Below are 18,958 nucleotides of genomic sequence, written 5' to 3' on the forward strand. Positions count from 1 at the left end.
CCTAAGTCTTTGCAGAGAGTTTACATGAAACAGAAGATTTTGGTCAGCAGTGTGCCAGTGTAATAGCCCCTACTTGAAGAAATCCAGCTGTGGCACGTATAACCAGGATTAGGTTTGGCCTCTCTCATTAAATACCTTGCTGTTGCAGGGAGCTCTCTGGATCTTCCAATACCAGATCCTGGGTTTCACATAGCTGCCTGGTTGCTTGCTTCAAAAACCACTTGGAACCAGTATATTGCTTGGAAAAAAATATCTCAGGGATACCAGCTTGAAATAATGGCTGCTCTCTGCTTCAAAGACAAGCTCAAAAAGTCTCGCTTAACCCCAGCACCCATTGGTCCTGACAGCTGGGAGCTTGAGCCAGCTGAGACAAAATGAAGCTGACCTTTCTCTCCTCAAACTCAATATATTTAACAGAAGCATTTGGGTTTGGATGGAGCTTCATATATGTTAAAAGTGGATAGTGAGGGAAAGGAGCCAAGTAGTTCTATAGGAAGGAGAGCAGCAAGTCAGTGGCCTCGTAGGGGAAGCAGCAAGGTTTGAGTGTGTGTTCTGCATCCTGCACAGAAGAAGCAGGACTCCAACACTCCCTGGGTGAGTGTTGCTGTCTTGGTGTTGGGCTGTGTTCTCTTTCTTCTTCTTCTTTCGTGGTGTTTTTCATATTTTTAAAAGTCTCTTATCCCACCAAGAAAAAAAAAAAGAACCTTTGAAAATGGTTACAAAGCCAAATAAAATCTTTCTTGTTTAGTTATTAGACATATCACTGAGTGGATGAATTTCATAATGGAAATTAGAATAATTTGCAAACACAAGGAGCATTTTAGTATGATTATTTTTCAGTACCTGAAATAGATACCTTGCTACAAAAATTTCCATATTATGTGAAAGTGAAAATTTAGCTTCCGGTCTGTTTCTTTAGAGAAGAAGACATAATTGTTCCAAAACATGTGAAATGTAAATGTTTTCCTGTTAATCGTAGGAGAACAATATTTCATCCATGTGCATCCTACAACAGTAAATATCAAGTGTAGGCTTTAAGCACCTTATACACTCAACAGATTTTAAAGCTGTTAAGTCTATGAACAAGAAGAAAATGGAGACAGAAGGCAAAAATCGCTGAAGGGAAAATCCTACTGAAAGCTCACAAAGCATTTTCAAGCTTACAAAAATGACCTGCTCCATTCCTGTTACACAGAAGTGTTAAAAGAGAGCAGGCAACCGCTTTCCTCCAAATCATTAATCTGTTATGTCTGCAATGTATTTAGACTGAATCCTTTCCCAGATGCTGCAGATCTGTCGGTTCCAGGGGAAATTAATGGAATTTTACTATTTGCTTTGAGGAAAAGAGGACTGGACTTTCTCCTGCTGTCTTTGGCAGGAAGGAGCAAGGAGCTTTCCTGTCTGCTCTTTTTAAATAATGTGTCTTTTTAAGCTTTTTTTGCCAGATAGCCTAATTTGTGTTACTGCAATATACCATGTTGGAAAATTACAGAGGTTAATGTACAGCACTATGATACCCAAACGTAATGGTAGATTCTAATGTTTTTTAAATGGTAAACCAAAGGCATTTGTAATACGAGTTGTAGTGAATTGCCTGCACTTCTTGCCAGAGATTAGTTTAGCATTGCTTTTAATATTTTATGCACTGAAGTTTGCAAAGATTAAAAGCTCACTTTGCACACTTGTGCTTTGTTCTGTCCCTGTACAAAGCACAAAAGAACCACTCTCTTGCTGATGAATTGTATGTCAAGAAGTTCTATCAAATCACATTTATACTGCATCGGAAAGATTTTTTTAGTAATCAGTGAAGATTAAATCAGATTTATGATGTCATAACTGAGCCAGGTAGTTAGAAATCTAGCCTTTTGTAATATCACAGGTTTCTATTAATGTTTTAAATATCTAAACCACACATGAATGACGTAGGATGTTTTTACTTTAAATGTTACTGTAGAGATTTGACGGTACATAATCCCAGAAAAACAGAAGAGTACAAGATTAAATTACCAATTTGCAATTATAATTATGCATATTGAGATTGACCATTCTTTAAAAAATTGGAAGTACAAGGTTGAGAAGGGTGCTTGAGCAATCATTCTTTGTTGAGAGCATTGATGGAAGAATTTAAAAATTGAGGGGGATTGATTTGGCAGTAATATGTATGAAAAAGTATGGGAAGCATTTCTTTGGAATGTGAAGGGGAGATAACCCTTTCACTGTCATGGTTAGCTTTGCTTGGGGAGCCATTGCAAAAAGGCATGATCAAAACCAGAACATCAAGTAACACTGAACTACTTCACCTGCTCTTGACGCTTGATAAATAAAGAGTATTAGTTGATCAGCTTAGTACTGGAGAGTCAGCATGGTCTCATGAGTACTCCAGAGGAGGTGGGTTTTTTCTAGCTCTGTCAGGAGCCTGCTTTTTGACCTTGAGCAAAAATTTTTTGACTCCTTGCCTTTCTTCCTGCTATTCCTTGATTGCCTTGACCTTGTGGAGGATGAGCTCTTCAGGAGAGAGATTTCTTTGCATTGTGTTCTGTGAACAATGAAGTCTGAGCCTCACTAAAGCCTCTAGGGGCATCTCTAGAAGAAATTATAATTGTTAGCTTTAATCACTTTCATCAAAAGAGCTTGGTAATGGAGGGTGTCAGTGTGGAGGATTTGGAGAAATCTGTAGGGTGCCTGTTAATTAAGTCACTGTGGGTGAAAGTTGCTGATTGGGTTTCCTTGGGCTGATGCAGAGATGCCCGGGAGCAGGACAGTGCTGCTTCATGCGGGTTTTCATCCCCAAAAGCGTGATGCTGACCTTGCGTGCTCACTCCTCTGCTTCTGTAGAGCAAGAAATGAGGTGCTTGATATGTTTTACCAAACAAGGCTTTTTCAGAAGCCTCCTACTGAAAACTTCATGTTCCTCCTAGCTTAAAACTTCATATTCTTTTCTGTTGTGAGCATTTACCACAGAAATTGGGCTGCTTGGCTTTTTACAGTGAAGACAGATCCTTGAGTGTGACCCATCTTGATGGATTCTCCTCCTAGCCTTTGCTGTTGCCAAAATAAAGTGTTTATCATTGCTCTCCTTATTAGCAGCTTCTGGTTTGGGATGGAGGTGCAGCAGCATGCCAGTTTGCAGATTAATTACCCTTCTTGTGGTATCTTGTGATGCAGAGCAATGTGCCCTTGTCCTCTTTGGGTGGATGCATTATGCACCATAGCAGAGGATTTAGAAATATTTAGCCACATCAACACCACCATCAAGTTAGTAAAAGTGGGCTATGTTGAAGTATCTCCATTATTCATTGAGCAGTAAACTTGGCAGGTAGAGATCCAGGGAAATGAGGGATGAAGCAAGGGAGAGAGGTGATTTCCCCTCTCCTTAGCAGCCTGAGAGAGACCACTTTGCAAATTGTCCAGGCAGAGTATGACCAGGGGAGAACTGGGGAAGAAGCAGCAAATAATTTCTGGGAAGCACTGTAGGTTTGACGGCAAGCAGGTTAGTCAAGTGATGTGGAAAGCAGTAAAAGAGGATCAAAACAAGGTTCCCTTGCATAAAGGGCAGAAGCTCCACTGCTCTGAGTATTAGTAGGAGTCAGAGGTAAAGCAATGCCTCTTTCTTTAGTGTGTTTATTCTCTGTTTTAGGGCTAATACTAAATCCCTGTAGTTCCTGCAGTGCACCACTGCCAGTGAGTGTCAGCTCTCTAACAAGTATTTTGCAAGATCTTTGCTCTTGCAGGAATCCCTGTATGGTTCCCTTCCGGTTTTAATATGAACAAGAATTCCCCAATCTGCATTTGAAATCTGCATAGAAATATGCATGTGGCAGAGGCCAACTCAAGGTTACACATTTGACATTTGGGAAGGGAAGGCAAGAACAATTTACCAGTCAGTACACTCACATTATGATAAAATAAAGGTGAGCTGGGAGAAGAACATGTGCTGAATCCCAAAATGACACAGGAGAGCCATAAACCCCACAGTATGTTGTGCTATCTCTAGTCCTTTATGCTTCAAGCAGAAGTAAGATGTGGGGTATCATAAATGAAACAAAGATCTTATTTTAATTTTATTTTAAAAGCCATTGCAAGGCAATGGGGTAACAAACATTAACTTCTTCAAACCAGGCAAATTTGTCTGCTCTGTACTGCTGCCATCAACTGAAAATTATTCTCCAAAAGCCTCTTGGAACCAGGTAAAGGTTTTGCTATAAAGCACAAGCAGAGTAGTCTAAACAAATTGCATTCTTCCTGGAAATAAAGTATATGGATGTCCTTATGAGATGTTGCCTGGTCTGCTCTACACTACTGAAACTGTATATATTTGGTCAAAATCCAAGGCTGAAAATGGGTATAGTCTGTACATCTAGAGACTTTTTCATTTGTACAGTGAGGAATAATAACTGGCCTTACCCCGAGTTTGCCTGTAAATTTCCTAGATGATCCAAAGCCTGTTTATTGCTTACAGAGGCAATTTTGCTGACAGTCAAGCTGGAATAGGTCTCTTTTTCTTCCAGAGCATCCATACTTGCCTATTATAGAGAAATCACTCAAAAAGCAGCATGCATGCTGGACTCTCAAGCCTTGTTTTAAGTTTTAATTTACTTGTCTGACTTCCAAGGTTACTGAATGCAAGCAATTATTCCTTCAGTACATAAATAAGATGAATTATGCGTTAGGGACCAATGCTTTGGCCTCGTTCTTCTCATGCTCGCAGGGTAGGACCTGCTGAGGAGTGCTTAGAGCTGGGGTGCAACTTCCTTTTTCTGTCATTGAAAATTAAAGTAAGACTGTTCTGGATTCGCTCAGATGTGAAACTGGAGCCTCAGGACCGTTTGTTTTGGTCTGAAATTTTTGACAGTGTAGGGTGGTCCAGGCTGCGGAACCATGGCATCAGAGTGAAAGCTGTGCTAGAACCCTGGGTGGGAAAGGCTTGGGGACTCACTGCTGTAACTGGAACAACTGGCCCCAATTTTACACTGGATCCTTTTTTAATCAGCCTTTAAAGTTTTTTCATTTCAGTACACTTCTTTCAAATAACATGACCTGTGTTCTCCCCTATAGGTTGCAGAAAATGAGCTAGTTGATGTTGGAAGCAAAATTCAGGCAGGACTCATTGCTATTTCCCTTGCATGGGTTTTTAATTATATTGTCTAATTGTTTCACTGGGTTGGGATGGGGTCCTGGAGTCCTGTGCCATCCAGCTTGACTCTAACAAGACTGATTCTCACTGAAGTTTCATTTGTTACAATCCCAACTGTGAGGAACAATTTTTCATGTGTAATTAATCCTAATAAATCCAACAGTTCTAGGAGGCTGACCTGGATCCATCCATTTCATTGTTTTGTCAATTAATGTTATATTTAGCATCTAACACTGTAATTAGAAGAAAATACTGAGGATGTAAAGGGACAGATAAATATTAAGTTGTAGCTGCCAAGGAAAAGGAATTACTATCCTTGCAATCATAATTTAACTTCTTTCAAACTAAATGTTTTTTATTCTGGTGCAGTGACCTCTAAAAACCTCTGATAAATTGTCTGGTTTAACAATAGTTTCTCCAGATCACATTGTAGGAAGAGATACTTACACACCTGCATCTGTGTTTGAGATCTACTTGAATCTCTAAGGTTTTTTTAATTATTGGCAGTGATATTGTCAACTGATTTTTCCTCTGACCATTGTTTTGTATGGTTTACTACTATTTTCCCATGCAGAGATCTTCTTCATAGACATTAAGAATTCTTACTTTTCAAAAATCAGTTCGGTTGACCAAAATCAGTTGTTCATTGTTCTGTCCTCTGGTAAATGCATAGCAGAAAGTTCATGAGTGCCTGATATGTCCTCAGAGGCCAGTATAAACGTTTTTAAATGGTTTTATTTTTCTCTTTGTTTCCAGAAATGTTGAATACAGTGCTCTGCAAAAAAATAACGTGTGGATTTCTCACACCTGAAGAACAAGAAAAGGTAATTACTGGACCATACGGTGGAGCCTCATTTGTTTGCTGTGCTAAAATATTTAGACCAGATCCTGTTGCATGAGCCTCCACCACTGTTTCTGCATATGGGTTTTGTATATTTTCAGTTATGCAGGCACAGTTGTTTCATGAGAATATTCCTTTACATAAAGGGAGCAGGGGAACAAAAGCAGCAGAGCATGAAGATGCTGAAGCAAATGGTAGGGAAGAGCATACTGTGAATATTTTCAATACCAATAGAAGTGAAAAGGGTAAAAGAGGGGGAAAAGGCATCAAGGTTTATATGTGCCAATGGGAAAAGGGCTGCAGGCTTGGCTGTGTTTGCAAGACTGCCTGGTGGAGCCTTGCAGCCTGCTGGGCGAATGTCGGAGGAGGATCAGTGATCATCAGCGTTACAGCAGCCTCCTCATGTTTCAGTGACTGAGTAGCTTGTGGGGTGGTGCACCCTGCTCCAGAGGTGTGAGTTCCTCTGCTGCCTGCAAGCCTGCCTCTTGCAATCGAGTTTCTTGATCCTCCTGGGTCATGACATTTTGTTGGTGCAACACAGCTTGGCAGGGCTGTGGCTCAGTTGCTGGTGTTAAACAAAATGCTGTTCATCAAACTTTCATGAGACACTTTGCCAGGGGCTGCATCTTGAAAGAGTAAGCTCCAAAAAGCAGTGAGCAGAGCTGTGCTGCTCTGTACTGCTGCCATCTCCTGTATTTTCTTCTACCTTCTTTCCAAGGCTAAGAGGTCAGCACCCCTACAGGGCCTCGAGTGGTTTTGCAGTCTTTCCTCCTTGGAGGAAAAGTTGGACAAGGCAAGCATGGCCATGTTGAAGAGTGGTGGTCATGGTTCAGCTGGTACATCCCTTCAGCTGTACAGTGATCCAGAAGAGGGACCAGGAACTCACCTCTGCCTTAAAGTCTGTGTTGGACATGATTCTTACTGATTCTTACTGGTTCTTACTGGGGTTAAGCTGAGGAATCTACATGAGCTGAGCCTTTCAGTAAGTTTTTTGTTGTAATTAATATAATGACTTTAAAATAAGAAAATGTGTCAGTAGATATCAGTATGAAGAACAAAATAAATATATAATGTGAAGGTCTAAATCTGAGTATAGTAGAGCAAGCCTAGTGAGACTTAAAAACATGGATATGAAGAGAGGGATACAGCAGATGTTGCTGGGGTCAGGGAACTTCCTGTATGAACATGTGACATGTTCTTACGAGACACTTAATTTCATTGCTTGGGTTTTAAAAATGCATGTGAGTGACATCTTGTGTTCACTACATCTGCAGTGCCACAATGCTGATAATTAGCACATGCATTTTAGTATGAAGCCAAGATGACAAGCACAGACAAAGCATAGGGTGGAACAATTCTGCGTTCTCCATATATCAGCATTACCATTTTCTGAAAGTCCATCTTCTCACCCTACAAATGGAAGTGTTGTCTCAAGAAGGATGTTGAAAAACACTTCAAGGGCCTAAATTTGCAACTTGTGTGTAACCTTGTGTGTTTTTCTTGTGGTGGTCTCTGCATGCATCGAGTGCAAAATTATGACAGCAGAGGAAGAAGAGCAGACAGAAGAAGAAGCTCTTGGAGCAAATAAATGCTTGGTCAAAGTGCATTAAACTTTTAGAGAACCACATTGTCCTGTATTTGGGGTCAAATTGTTTAGAACTACCTTCCATGTGCTAACAAATGGGATTCATTTTGTTGGATACTTCTATTTGGATTTATGGTGTCATTTAAAACTCTGTAGTGCTTTCTGTCACCATCACCAGACCATTTCTCTCCTGTGCGACTGTCCTGTTTGGGCACTTGACATTTATGGGAAATGTAGGATAACTTTACTGGGAGTCAGACAGTTCAATGCTCTTGAGTATAAGTCTGTTTATCCAGGTCAAAAAGAAAAGCTGAAAAATCAGTTTTCTTTAAAATAATGAGTTTTCCAAGGGGAATAATGGAAAGGTGGTGCAGATTACAGTATGCCATGATGTACTAGCAAAGAGGAAGACTGTACCATACTGTTGAGTCTCATTGGTATTTCACTGCTCTTTTATAAGAAGATGAAATATTAGTCTAAGTTAACCGTGCAATTTAAAATTACCTCTATAAGTTCAGTCATTTATACGTACTTATGTTTTTGGGACAGTTGTAAAGGGATTTTTGAAAAAAGCAGTATTTCTTTTTGCAAGTAAGAGATTAAAAACATGCCCACATTCATCATGGCTACATGCTTTCTGAGGCCTTGAAACACAACTACCTGCGCTATTCCAATGTGGCTCAAACATGGGAATTATTCCCACTGGGTTTCTTGAAAGCTATAGGTGTTGTTTTAAAGTTTCACATAAGCAATATTGTAAGTAGGTAAGGGTATATATGCAGCAAAAAAATGGCGACTCACATTGTTGTATTTGATCTCGTCTTTTGTGAGGTCAGGTAGTCACACAATTTTTTTTCATCCCTTGAACAGGATCCCAGAGAGTCATTTAGTTCTGTCAGCTGTGTGAGCAGAACAGCCATGAACTCTTTTATTCCTCCAGACTGCAGTGGTGTCTTTTTATTTGATGCTGCATGGCACTTGGTTGCAATGGCTGGGTTAGGCATGTGTCAAATGTATTTCATTGCAGAAGACACAGTAGCTGCCCTGTGCATGAGTCAGCCCCTAGGAAAGGCTTTGCTCCATCTTACAGAGGCAGTGACTTTGATGGGGATGTTCACCCCCATGCAGTGGGGGCTTTTTGCAGATGGAGTGGATTTAGTGCTGTGCTGCTGTTAGCATCAGTGAGTGGGGTTCAAAGCTGCAGAAGTTGAGACTGTGCTTTTACTTCCTGTGTGGCCAGACCGAAGGAAGAAATCCTAAGGCTCAAGGGCATGGGAAGCGCTCTCTTCTTTTGTTCTCTGAGTCTTTTTTTTTTTTTTTTTTAACTGGCTGGCCACGACATTAAGATTTCTAATTAATTTAGAAACCACAGACAGTTGAAGAGAGTGAGCAATGTAATAACTGGGCCATGGGGCAGAGTAAAAACACATCAATTATTCAGGCAGTCGCTGCTGCTTATTCCCTTCCCAAAGCTGGGCTGGCTGTCAGCGTGTGTCAGTGATACTGCTAATGCCCTTCAGGATTTATGTGCATAAATAGTGGCCTTTTAAAATCTGCATGAGAATAACTGTACTATTTTCAACAATAGCTTCCAGCAGCGTGCTCTGTCTGGGTACCAGGGGCTCCAACCACTGTTTTGGGTGCCTTGTTCAAAACTGGGATCTTGGCAGGTGCATCCCCCAGAAGCCTCTGCTGTGGAGAATTTGCTCCTCAAAGAGGTTGAGGGGCAGCCTGAGCCACGCAAAGAAAGAAACAGTCATGCTTTAAAAGGCAGGTGGTGTCTGAGAACGTTCTCTGTGTGGGCGAATGAGTCCAGCATCTCTTACACATCATCATCCCCTGTTTTTATTACTGTGATGTCTCCAAAGCACTCTCCATGAAGATGCCTTGGATGTCTCTGGGGCGGGACCCAGTGCAGTTCCTCTACAGGTAGAGGAGCAGGAAGCATCCTTCTCTTCCTCACTGCTCTGGCTATTGCAGGTCCTGTACTTTGACTGAGCAGTTGAAAAGTTGAAATAGAGGAAGCTTCTCTTGTTGCCAAGAACTACATTCACAGGACTGGACGTGATTGTCTTAAATGGTTGCACCTCAGAGTCTCCTGTTGGGGATGCCACAGGGAGCAACACTGATTCCTGCATAGAACCACTAATAGGAGTGAAAACTAGGGGACCTGTTGGATTTTTCTGCCATGGACTACAAGTGGATGAAAAAGATTTATTTTTCGGTCTGGTTGGCATGGTTATCCCTGCTGCTGGAGGCAGCCACCTTGCTTTTTAAGAAGTGAACTAATTTGTGAAGGCAACGAAATAAAATGAGCCTTGCTAATTATGTGTTGTGCCTGCAAAATGACCAGCTTGGGTTTGGAAAACGCTGGCTTTAATTAATGGTGAAAAGCTTTTTATTTCATCTGTGTAGCCATTATGAATCACTTCAGCCCATGGAAACTTTTAAATCTGTCTCACTGGGGAGCCTGAGGAGGAACAGGTAAAATGGATTTGCCTTAATAGCTGCAGTTGTAACTTAAACACTTGAAATGATATTAAGCATTTCTCTCCATTAGCATTTCCTGTTGATGAAGCTATGACAAGATCAACGTTCATTAGCTGGAAGAAACTAAGCTCTGTAGACAAATGCTTTGGCTAAATGGGGCCTTCATTGTGCTGAGAACAAGAAAGCAATTAGCTGAAATGTTTGTTTACAAAATCTAATTCCTGGGGAGTATCTTCTCAGATTGCCACTTACATCTCTTGGGCTGGTTTTGTTACCAAGGCTTGCAGGTTGATGGATTTTGCAAAGCTTGGTTGTAGTACGTATATAACAGATGTTTCAAACTTTGCATGGTAAAGCTGAAACCAAGTGAAGAGCAGGGTGTGCCAGAGTTTATTTGTGCCAGAGTTTATTTGTGCATTCCTCACATTTATTTTACAGTTTGCTGTTAAGTGCAATTAATATTAGATGTTCCAGATATTAAATAGTGGAGGCTGAAGAGAAGCTGGAAACTGTGCAGCACTGAGTGCTGTTACTGCTGTCCTCCTGTCCCCCACCTGGAGCCTAGCCCAGGGGAATCACCGATGGGTTCCAGCTGGGTGAAGATGCATCTTTGCCAGGATAACTGCATGAAGAGACTTGTCCTGGTTGGTTGACAAACACGAACAACCTCAGAAGGTGATTTTGCCCATCTACAATGCAAATCGTGCTCTGGAACTGCTGCTTCTCTTTGGGTTACAGAAATGGCCAATGGGAAACATAAGTGCTGCCATCCAGCTATTAGAGCAGATTTTGTCACTGCGTAGCATTTGTGGAGTGGGAAGAATCAGGCATTTTGAGCCTGTGCTGATACCAACAAAACACCTTCATACTAATTGTAAGCGTGCAGTAGAGCATTGCACTGCATGCTTGGATATGGTGTGGCAGTATTTATTAGCTTTTTCTTTTTTTTCAGTCCATGTGGTGGCTTTGCTCTCAGTGCAGTTTTTTTCTAGTGGCTTCCTTGCATCTGAAGAGTGTCTGCACTTACCCGTCCGTGGGTGATACTGGGCAAGTAAGCATTTCCTGGACACATTTCTTTCATGTATCTTATGAGAGCTGAAGGGGAATTCATCATGCAGATGACTTGAGGCTGATTTTTTCCTGTGGAAGAAAGAAATGTCAGTAAGAAGCAGCACTGCCAACAGGACTGTATACATTAATGGTATAGAAAACTCAGGTGAACAGAAAGAACTGTGGCCAAGGTGTCTCCCTTTGCCCCTGCTCTGATGTGACTTTAGCTCTGCCACAGATGCTGTCAAGAATCTGGGGCAGATCGAGAGTTTTATTGCCTGGGCCTCCTTTGGGGTGGAGGACAGGACTTGGGGCCTGGGTGACTGCATCTACCCCCTCCCCAGAAACCCCCTCCTCATGACATTCCACAATTCAGATCAGGTTTGTCTTCTCTGCATTCCACAGACAGTTAAGTCATTAGGAGCTAGGCATTGAGATTTTGCACCAGCATGATTTGAACTTAAGTCTAATTTAGACAGAAGTTTAAAAAGCTCTCTCCCCTCCCTCTCATGCAAAGTACACTGGAGAGTCTACATGTGCTGTGTCTGGCTTGGAGACATTTCCCCGTGGTTTATTGCTTTGCTTTTATTGATGGGCTGTGTTTGCTTTCACACAAACTGATTCATTTGGACACAATGATTTGTTTCCCAGAAGTTGTTTGCTTAGAGATGAAGGCTGAATTAAGGGGGGTTTATGGGGTAGAAACTTTATTTTCCACAAACTTCTTCAGGTCCCAGTTCTACTCCCTGCAAAGTTTGTACAGACTCAGATAAAGTGGCCCTTGGCCGAACTAGGAAAATGCAATGTGCCAAGCAGCTGTAGGGAGAGCATAAGGATATATTAAGTTACAGAGAGCTTTTGAAAATTTTAGAATGTCCTGCAGGAGCAAAACGATGGATCTTGTAAAAAATGTAAGACGATCTGATTCTGCTTTTTAATTTCCAAAAATATGAACAAAATTGGAGCAATCAATCCAATTTTATTAAAATATGAAGATATGCTAAGTACAGCATTAGATATGTATTTTTTCACTATAAATACACCCTCAAGGAATCATTTCTATTTTTAAGATGAACTTGGTATTATGATAATCTAAAAGAAGTCTATAATTTATAATTCCAGTTGGAGGTGAAGAAATTTAACTTGTCAGTTTCTCTATTCATTACTCTAGCAGTCAAGACTAACAGACTATTCCTTCACCTTTGCTGTCAATCATTTAGATAGACCAATTATGGATTCAGTTAAAATATATATATATATATATATATATATATATATCAAAAGAGAAAATGCAGCAGAAGATGATCCAACATACTAATTTTAAAAAACCCCAAAACCAACTCATCTGTAAGAGTGCATTTAGTCCTACTCTGTATGAGCTTTGTGGCCAAAACTCTTGAACTATTACTCTGGTCTTTCTGAAGGTGCCATATGGACTAAGTTGAGAAGTGGCTCTCCAGTGTTTGTGTGTTGGAAAAATGCTGGTGACAGCTGACAGTCACTTCTTGTACCATTTAGAAACAGTCACTGCCTGGCAATTCTTCGGGGAAAAAAAAAAAAAAAAAAAAAAAAAAAAAAAAAAAAAAAAAAAAAGGAGGAGGTGAAAGATAAAGTCCTGTATTGGTATTGAAGTCTTTATTGTGCAGAGCCACTCATGTATGCTGAAAAAAAAGTATAGTCCAGCTGGCTTGAGATCTTTATAAATTTTAAGCATTAGTTTTGGAGTTTTGAGCCTTAAGGTCTCCAGTGCAATGCTTCTTTAGCACTCAATTTAGAGGGGACATAATTGCATTGACCTCTGTTCTGCCAGTGCTAAATATTCAACATGCTCCAAAATAATTCCACAGACCTGAAACTGGAAAATCTGATTTGTTATTGAGATGCGTAAATATAGTAGTAGGTCTCGTAATCTTGTATTAAAGCAGCAGCACTTCTTTGGGGTAAGTTTATTATTACAAAATATACATGGCCAAACTTAAATATAGTTAACCTAATATGATCAGACTGATCATATTATTGGAGCAGAGGTAGGTCAACACTATGTGCTTTTGAAAATCTCATCCCAGCTCTCTGGAGATTAGGGCTATGAGTGCAGGGCCTCAGCCTAAGTCATGCTGAAGAGGCAAGAAGGGATGTTTCTCAATGGAGAGAGGCTTCATTTGGACAGCAGAAGCATGAAACAGACTTGGGTAAGAAAGATCTGCAACCAGATGGAATAAAATCCAGCTTTGCCCAAGGCACAAGGGTTGGAAGTTAACTCACATGGATGCATCTTTGAGTCTCTGCTACTGGCAAAGTGTGTATATGGGCAGCCTCCCTGTTTTTGGGTGGGTAGGTGCATCTTCTCCTCTCATGTTTTGATCAGTACTGCTGCACCAAGGGGGTACAGAAGAAAAGCTTGAGGCTGCTGGCCCCAGTTTTTTCGTTGGATTTACCTTTTTAAAAAAAAAACCCAACATACTTACAAAGGTAGTGACCTTGGGATTTGTAGCACTCGCTGGAATCTCACAGCATGGAGTAATATTTTAATTTAAATACCTAAAAGTTAAGTGTTCTTTTAGGCATTTGAGTGAGTCTCGCTGTTGTATGTGGGAAAAACCTTGAGAGTTCTCCTCTTGTATCTCTGTGAATGGTGCATGTGACTGATTTAGTGAACGAGTCAAAAATATAAGGTCTACTGAGGCCATGGAAGGAGTATCTACACCCTTTGTGTGCGTTACTTCCCACTGAAATAAATGGAGTTATGTTTTTTGAAGTGAGCCTGAATTTGGCCCCCAAATCACATGGTTATGATGAGAGGTTTGGCCAGGTCCAAGACACGCATTATAGGTCCCTTTGTGATTGATGAGATGACTCACTCTGATACCTCATGCTCAGAGATTACTCATTGCTAGTGCTTCATCCTGTACATGTCCAGCTGATGGAAGTGCTTCTCCCATCAGTCATGGTGTCCTGACATCAGATGAATGCAGTCTGCAGGTGCCTCCTTTACTCTCTTTCTTTTTTTTTCTTGGACCACATATCTACAATTTTAAGAGCAATCTCTGCTATTAAAAAAAAAATAATAACATAGCATAAGGAGGAAGTTTAGCCTTTGAACTGCAGCAATACAATGCCTTTTGTAAAAACACACAGGTGCTTATGTATTACTTGTGTGTGACTTAAATGTCATGAGTTGCTTTCCATGATCTACCATTTTATACAGGAACACACTGAGTAAGTGGGCCTAAACCTATTGAGGCTAATCCTTTGAGAATGACTTTTGCATGTCCTTATTACATGGAGCCTGCAAAAGACTGGGAAGACATTTTGTCAGTGTCAGTGTATCCTTTGGCTAGGCCTGACGCCAAATAAAAGAAAGAAAAACCTGCAAATGCTCAAGGCAGAGGATAGGAAAGAAGCAGCAGGTTGAGTAAACAGATGGGGTGGGCCAACATTAAGAGCAGGATGGTTATGGTGAGTGTAATGTGCAGAAGTCACAGTACATCAACTTGCTAATCAGTGCTGAATGATTTGTAGGCATCTCAGTAGAGGTGAGTTTTAAGGAGGTTTGAAGGAGAACAGTGTCATGGCTCTGCAGATTTGTACTCTTCTGCAGAAAAAGGGACTCTGTGAAAGGCATGAAGGTTATTACTTCAGTGCTGTGTTTCTGCATATATTCTTCTTTTTCTACTTTATTTTTCTTTTTTTTCAATTATTTTTTTTCCTCCACATGTGCTACAGAGTCTCTCTAATGAGCCAGGGTGGTTGTTGGCCCAGATGCTGCACTGCAAATGCTATTTTTTAAACCAGCTGAGAATCTGGCCTGATATTTAGCAGTCACTTAGTACTTTCATCTTCAAAGTACTGTGCAAACATTAATTAATTCTGCTGGGGAGCATACAAAAAAGTGCTTCTGGAATAGTTATGCAAACTGCAGAGCCACAAGAGATGGCAAGGGCAGCATTGCTGGGCTTGGGAGGTCTATGCTTACATACATAATTCAGCAGAGCACGGTACAACAGGTGCTTTCATGGCAGAAAAATCTCTTTTAGCTACCTGTTTTTTCCAGTGAGTGGGTGCTTGGTGTTTTCAGTGGAAGAATGTTGCTGTTGCCCTGCTTGGGTAGATGGGCAGCCTGGGATTTCTGTTTCCACATCTACCCCTGCAGATGGCTTCAAGCTTGCAGAGATGGTAACTGAGCAGCCAGGCAGATGCTGTGTGGATACTCACTGCTGAGGCATGGAGGCTGTGCAGAAGTCAGGGCTGCAGCTGCATGCTTTTCACTTGGAAAATGAGTAAACCACTTACAGCACATGCAGATTTTGAGGTGCACAGTGCTCTGCTCTACACTGGTGGCTCTTTGCATGCGAAAAACCATTATGCCCATGCGGATGTTGTCTTGGGCAGGAGTGAAGAAGCCCAACAGAGCTGCAGAAACGACTGTGGGAAAGCCTTCCATCTTCTCTTCAGGGCAGCATCAGCAGCCTTTGGCATGGGCTGCAGTAACTTGCCCTAGAGAGGACGAGGAGTGCTCACCCATCCCCTGCCACTGGCTCTGCACAGGCAGAGCAGCAGGAGCTATGAAGCAGCAGCAGCATTTAAAGCTGGCACAATCACCAGCATCTTCCAGCTGCACACACTCTGGCACGAGGCAATCAACACTGCCTGTGCCTTGAGACTTGCCTGGAACATCGCTTCTGAGGGAAAACAAAACTCCAGACATCAAATCCACTCAACCAGGCATTATATTAAAATGAGCTTTTAAAAGATTGTGCCTACTGATGCTGAATTATTAGCAGAGAACCACGTGAGCGTTATATGACTTGATTCTTGCTGTATCAATCAAACAGGCTTCTAGGCGTGAGAATGTGTGGAATTTTTTGATATGATGGGGGTAAGCCAGAGTGGGAGCACTGATGGAGCAGGAAAGGCAGAGGGATGCTTGATGCCAGAAAATAACATGGCTGGAAAGAAATCCTGCTCATTGGATGTGAATCTGGGCTTTGGCCTGAAAGCTGAAGACAAGAGAGGTCTTCATATTGAGTGGAAACAGGTCTTTGAGCAACAGACAGATTCAGGTTGATAGGTGAACAGCTGGGTTTTGGCATGGCTTTGCTGATCTTGCTCAGGTGAGCATGTGGTGGTCAAGCTTTAAACCTCTCACATGACCCATTTAATAGCACTTATTGCCGTGGCAATTTTTAGAAGCTGTGCCAATATATTTAGAAAAGGGTATTTCTTTTAGCTTTGCCAAAATAGGTAGATAAAATGTTCCTGATGGCAGGTTTGCATTCTCCAAGATCCTACTGATAGTTTTCTGAGTTTAATGTTCATGTTGGTGAGTTAAGGAGCCAAGGAGAGAGAGATCACCATGACCGAGACACTTGCTTTTTCAGTGTGCATGGTCTATGCATTTAACATAGTAAAATTTTATCTAGAACTGCACAGTTTTAATTTCTCGCTCTTCCTAAGATTTCAATAGATTAGCATGCTCAGAAATATTTCTTTTTAATCTCAAGATATTACCATGCCTAGGTTTGCATGAAAGGCGAGGCTGGATGTCTTGAGGCTTGAAAGCTATAATCAAAGATGTTCATATGACATTTTAGTGTTCCATCATATCTTATCATCTTGAGAGTGAAAAAATAAACTTAATGAACCTAGATCAGACAGATTTGTGATGAAGTCCCAAAGAAGAAAGAGGGCTTGCAAGTAGCTGCGATTTTGCTGTATGATTTTAATTTTATAGGCTCCTGTTGTTCAACGTTTTCTTCAGAGTAACTAAGAGTTGCATTAAATATTAAACAAACGGTGTGATGATTCATAAAGAGGGTCATGAGCTCCATATGTGAATTAGAAATTCAATCTCCAGCTGGTTTCACTATAATCCATGTCATATGTCCAGGATCAGAGAACTCCAGTGTCTTCGAATAATTAGTTAGTGATCAAAACAGAAAAAAAAAATCCACTGAAACAATTTTCTCTTAGAAAAAGCTGTTTCTTCAAAACAAAATTGCTTATTAAAGCTCATTAATTTTAATGGGGTTTTCTTTTGAGTGGAAGTAAGACAAAAATGATTTGGAAAATGTCAGGATGTCTTCTTGATAGTTGCAGAATTGATAATATTTTTTTTTGTGTTCAATATCTTGCATTTAGAGTTGTAACTCTTACTGTGTTTTAATAGGAAAAGAGGAAAATTAGACTTTTTCTTTTCATCAAATGTAACTTGTTTTAATTAATCTAAAATAAGTTTCTGTCTAGAATGCTGTTTCACCAGAAAGGAAAACTTGATTAGCTTTTTTCTGATATGTGTATATAATTTTAATACTAGTTCAGGTATGGAACACAGAATTAAAAGCTCCAAGTCTTTTATTTGGATTAGGAAATTAATTTTTTCCCTGCTTCCCCCTGGAGCCTTAGAAAAATACCTGTCAGCCTTTCATTGCAGAGACAAATATGCTGAGGTTTTCCCCAGGCCTTGCTGAGGTTGCATCCTCCTTTGCATGACAATTATGAAGGGATGCTGGGGGATACCAAATGAGTGAGGACACCAAACTTGCTTGTCCTTTATAGGAGCCATGTGCACACACAGTGCTCATCCACAGTTTCTGAAGAGGTTTCTCTATGCTCCAGCTTTCAGCCTGCACATAGAGTTTATGTATTGTCTCAGTTGTATTTTCCCTTTGAGCTGCAGGGGCACATTGGGAGGTTGGATATTGAATCTACACTCAAGAAATACCATGGAGGTAGTGGAACTGCAGGTCCTGTTCCCGTGGGGTAGGTTACTTCACACATGATACTGCAGTGTGGCTCTAAGGAGTGTTGCTGTTGTGTTCAGTTGCTCAGCTTGTGAAGTCAGTCACAGCACATGCTTGAATCAGGCACATAGATGCACACAGAATTCGAGTTTTAATTCCTATAGTGTCTGTAGAGCTCTGAAAGCAAAACTAGGCTTAATCTCTTAGGGAGGAGGGCTGTGTTTCTTGGTGTGTGGCTTGGGTCTTGCCTCTTAGTACAGAAAGAAGCAGGGTATGCTGTTTCCTTCCCTGTGCCAGTAGGGCAGGATGTGGAAATTATAGGAGAGCTCATGGGATGGGATCTGTGGAGTTACTGATCCAGTCTCCCATTCAGTGCAGGACAATTGTCTGCATGAGGCCAGCTTGATGGTGACTTTGTACAGCTGTTATCTTGCAAACCTACAAGGCTGGAGATAGTGCTCTCTCTCTTATAATCTGCCAATACCCAGGGTATTGAATGCTTATTTTTTAATCTGTCTCCTCTTTTACTAGGAGAAATGTGTAGACTTTAAGGTAAGAAAAAAATAAGCTAGATTTGAAAAATAAAAAAATGACATCTGCTTAACTGTGTTAAAAACATGTAATGGGGAAGCATGCAAATGGTTATGCAAGCAGGAGTTTGGTATCTAATTGTAAATTAGATAGACAGCTGAAGGGTATCAATACACATATGGCAGGAATGTAAATAGTTTGCTCGCACTTTAGTGACATCCTGGAAAGCTGTGTGTAAACTTTCTGAAGTGAAGAGAGAAAAGACGATTTCCTGGAAAAGAGGGTTTTCGAGAGAAATAATTGCTAATAAATAATCTGTGTCCCTCTGGAAGGCGAAAGTTTTATTTTGGCACTCGCAGAAAAAAGCAGCCTCTAATCAGACTGCATTTTGCCATTTGGCTGACAAGCACCAAGCAAGCCAAGGAAGGTGCCAGTTCCATTGTGTGGTTGGAGCCATCATAGATTAGAGCAGCCCTTCCATGGTATCTGCCTGCTGATTTCAGCGTGACCTCCTGGCAGATGCTTTGTGTCTTCCAGGATTTAGGGAAGATGACAAAGAGGAGGGTAAACAGTTAAATGACTTGAGA

At 40.9% G+C, this 18,958-nt stretch overlaps 1 protein-coding gene across 2 annotated transcripts in view; it reads left to right on the forward strand.

The window, feature by feature from the left end:
• The window catches only part of ADGRL3 (adhesion G protein-coupled receptor L3), a 479,733-nt gene that overhangs the window by 81,653 nt on the left and 379,122 nt on the right, over positions 1-18,958 (forward strand). For both annotated transcript variants that reach the window (XM_053940149.1, XM_053940150.1), the window contains exon 2: positions 5,891-5,958. The gene's annotated coding sequence lies outside the window, so the exon portion shown is untranslated. The remainder of the gene's footprint in view (positions 1-5,890; positions 5,959-18,958) is intronic.

Source organism: Vidua chalybeata, chromosome 4 (genome assembly GCF_026979565.1).
Source record: "Vidua chalybeata isolate OUT-0048 chromosome 4, bVidCha1 merged haplotype, whole genome shotgun sequence".
In the NCBI taxonomy this organism is placed as follows: Eukaryota; Metazoa; Chordata; class Aves; order Passeriformes; family Viduidae; genus Vidua; species Vidua chalybeata.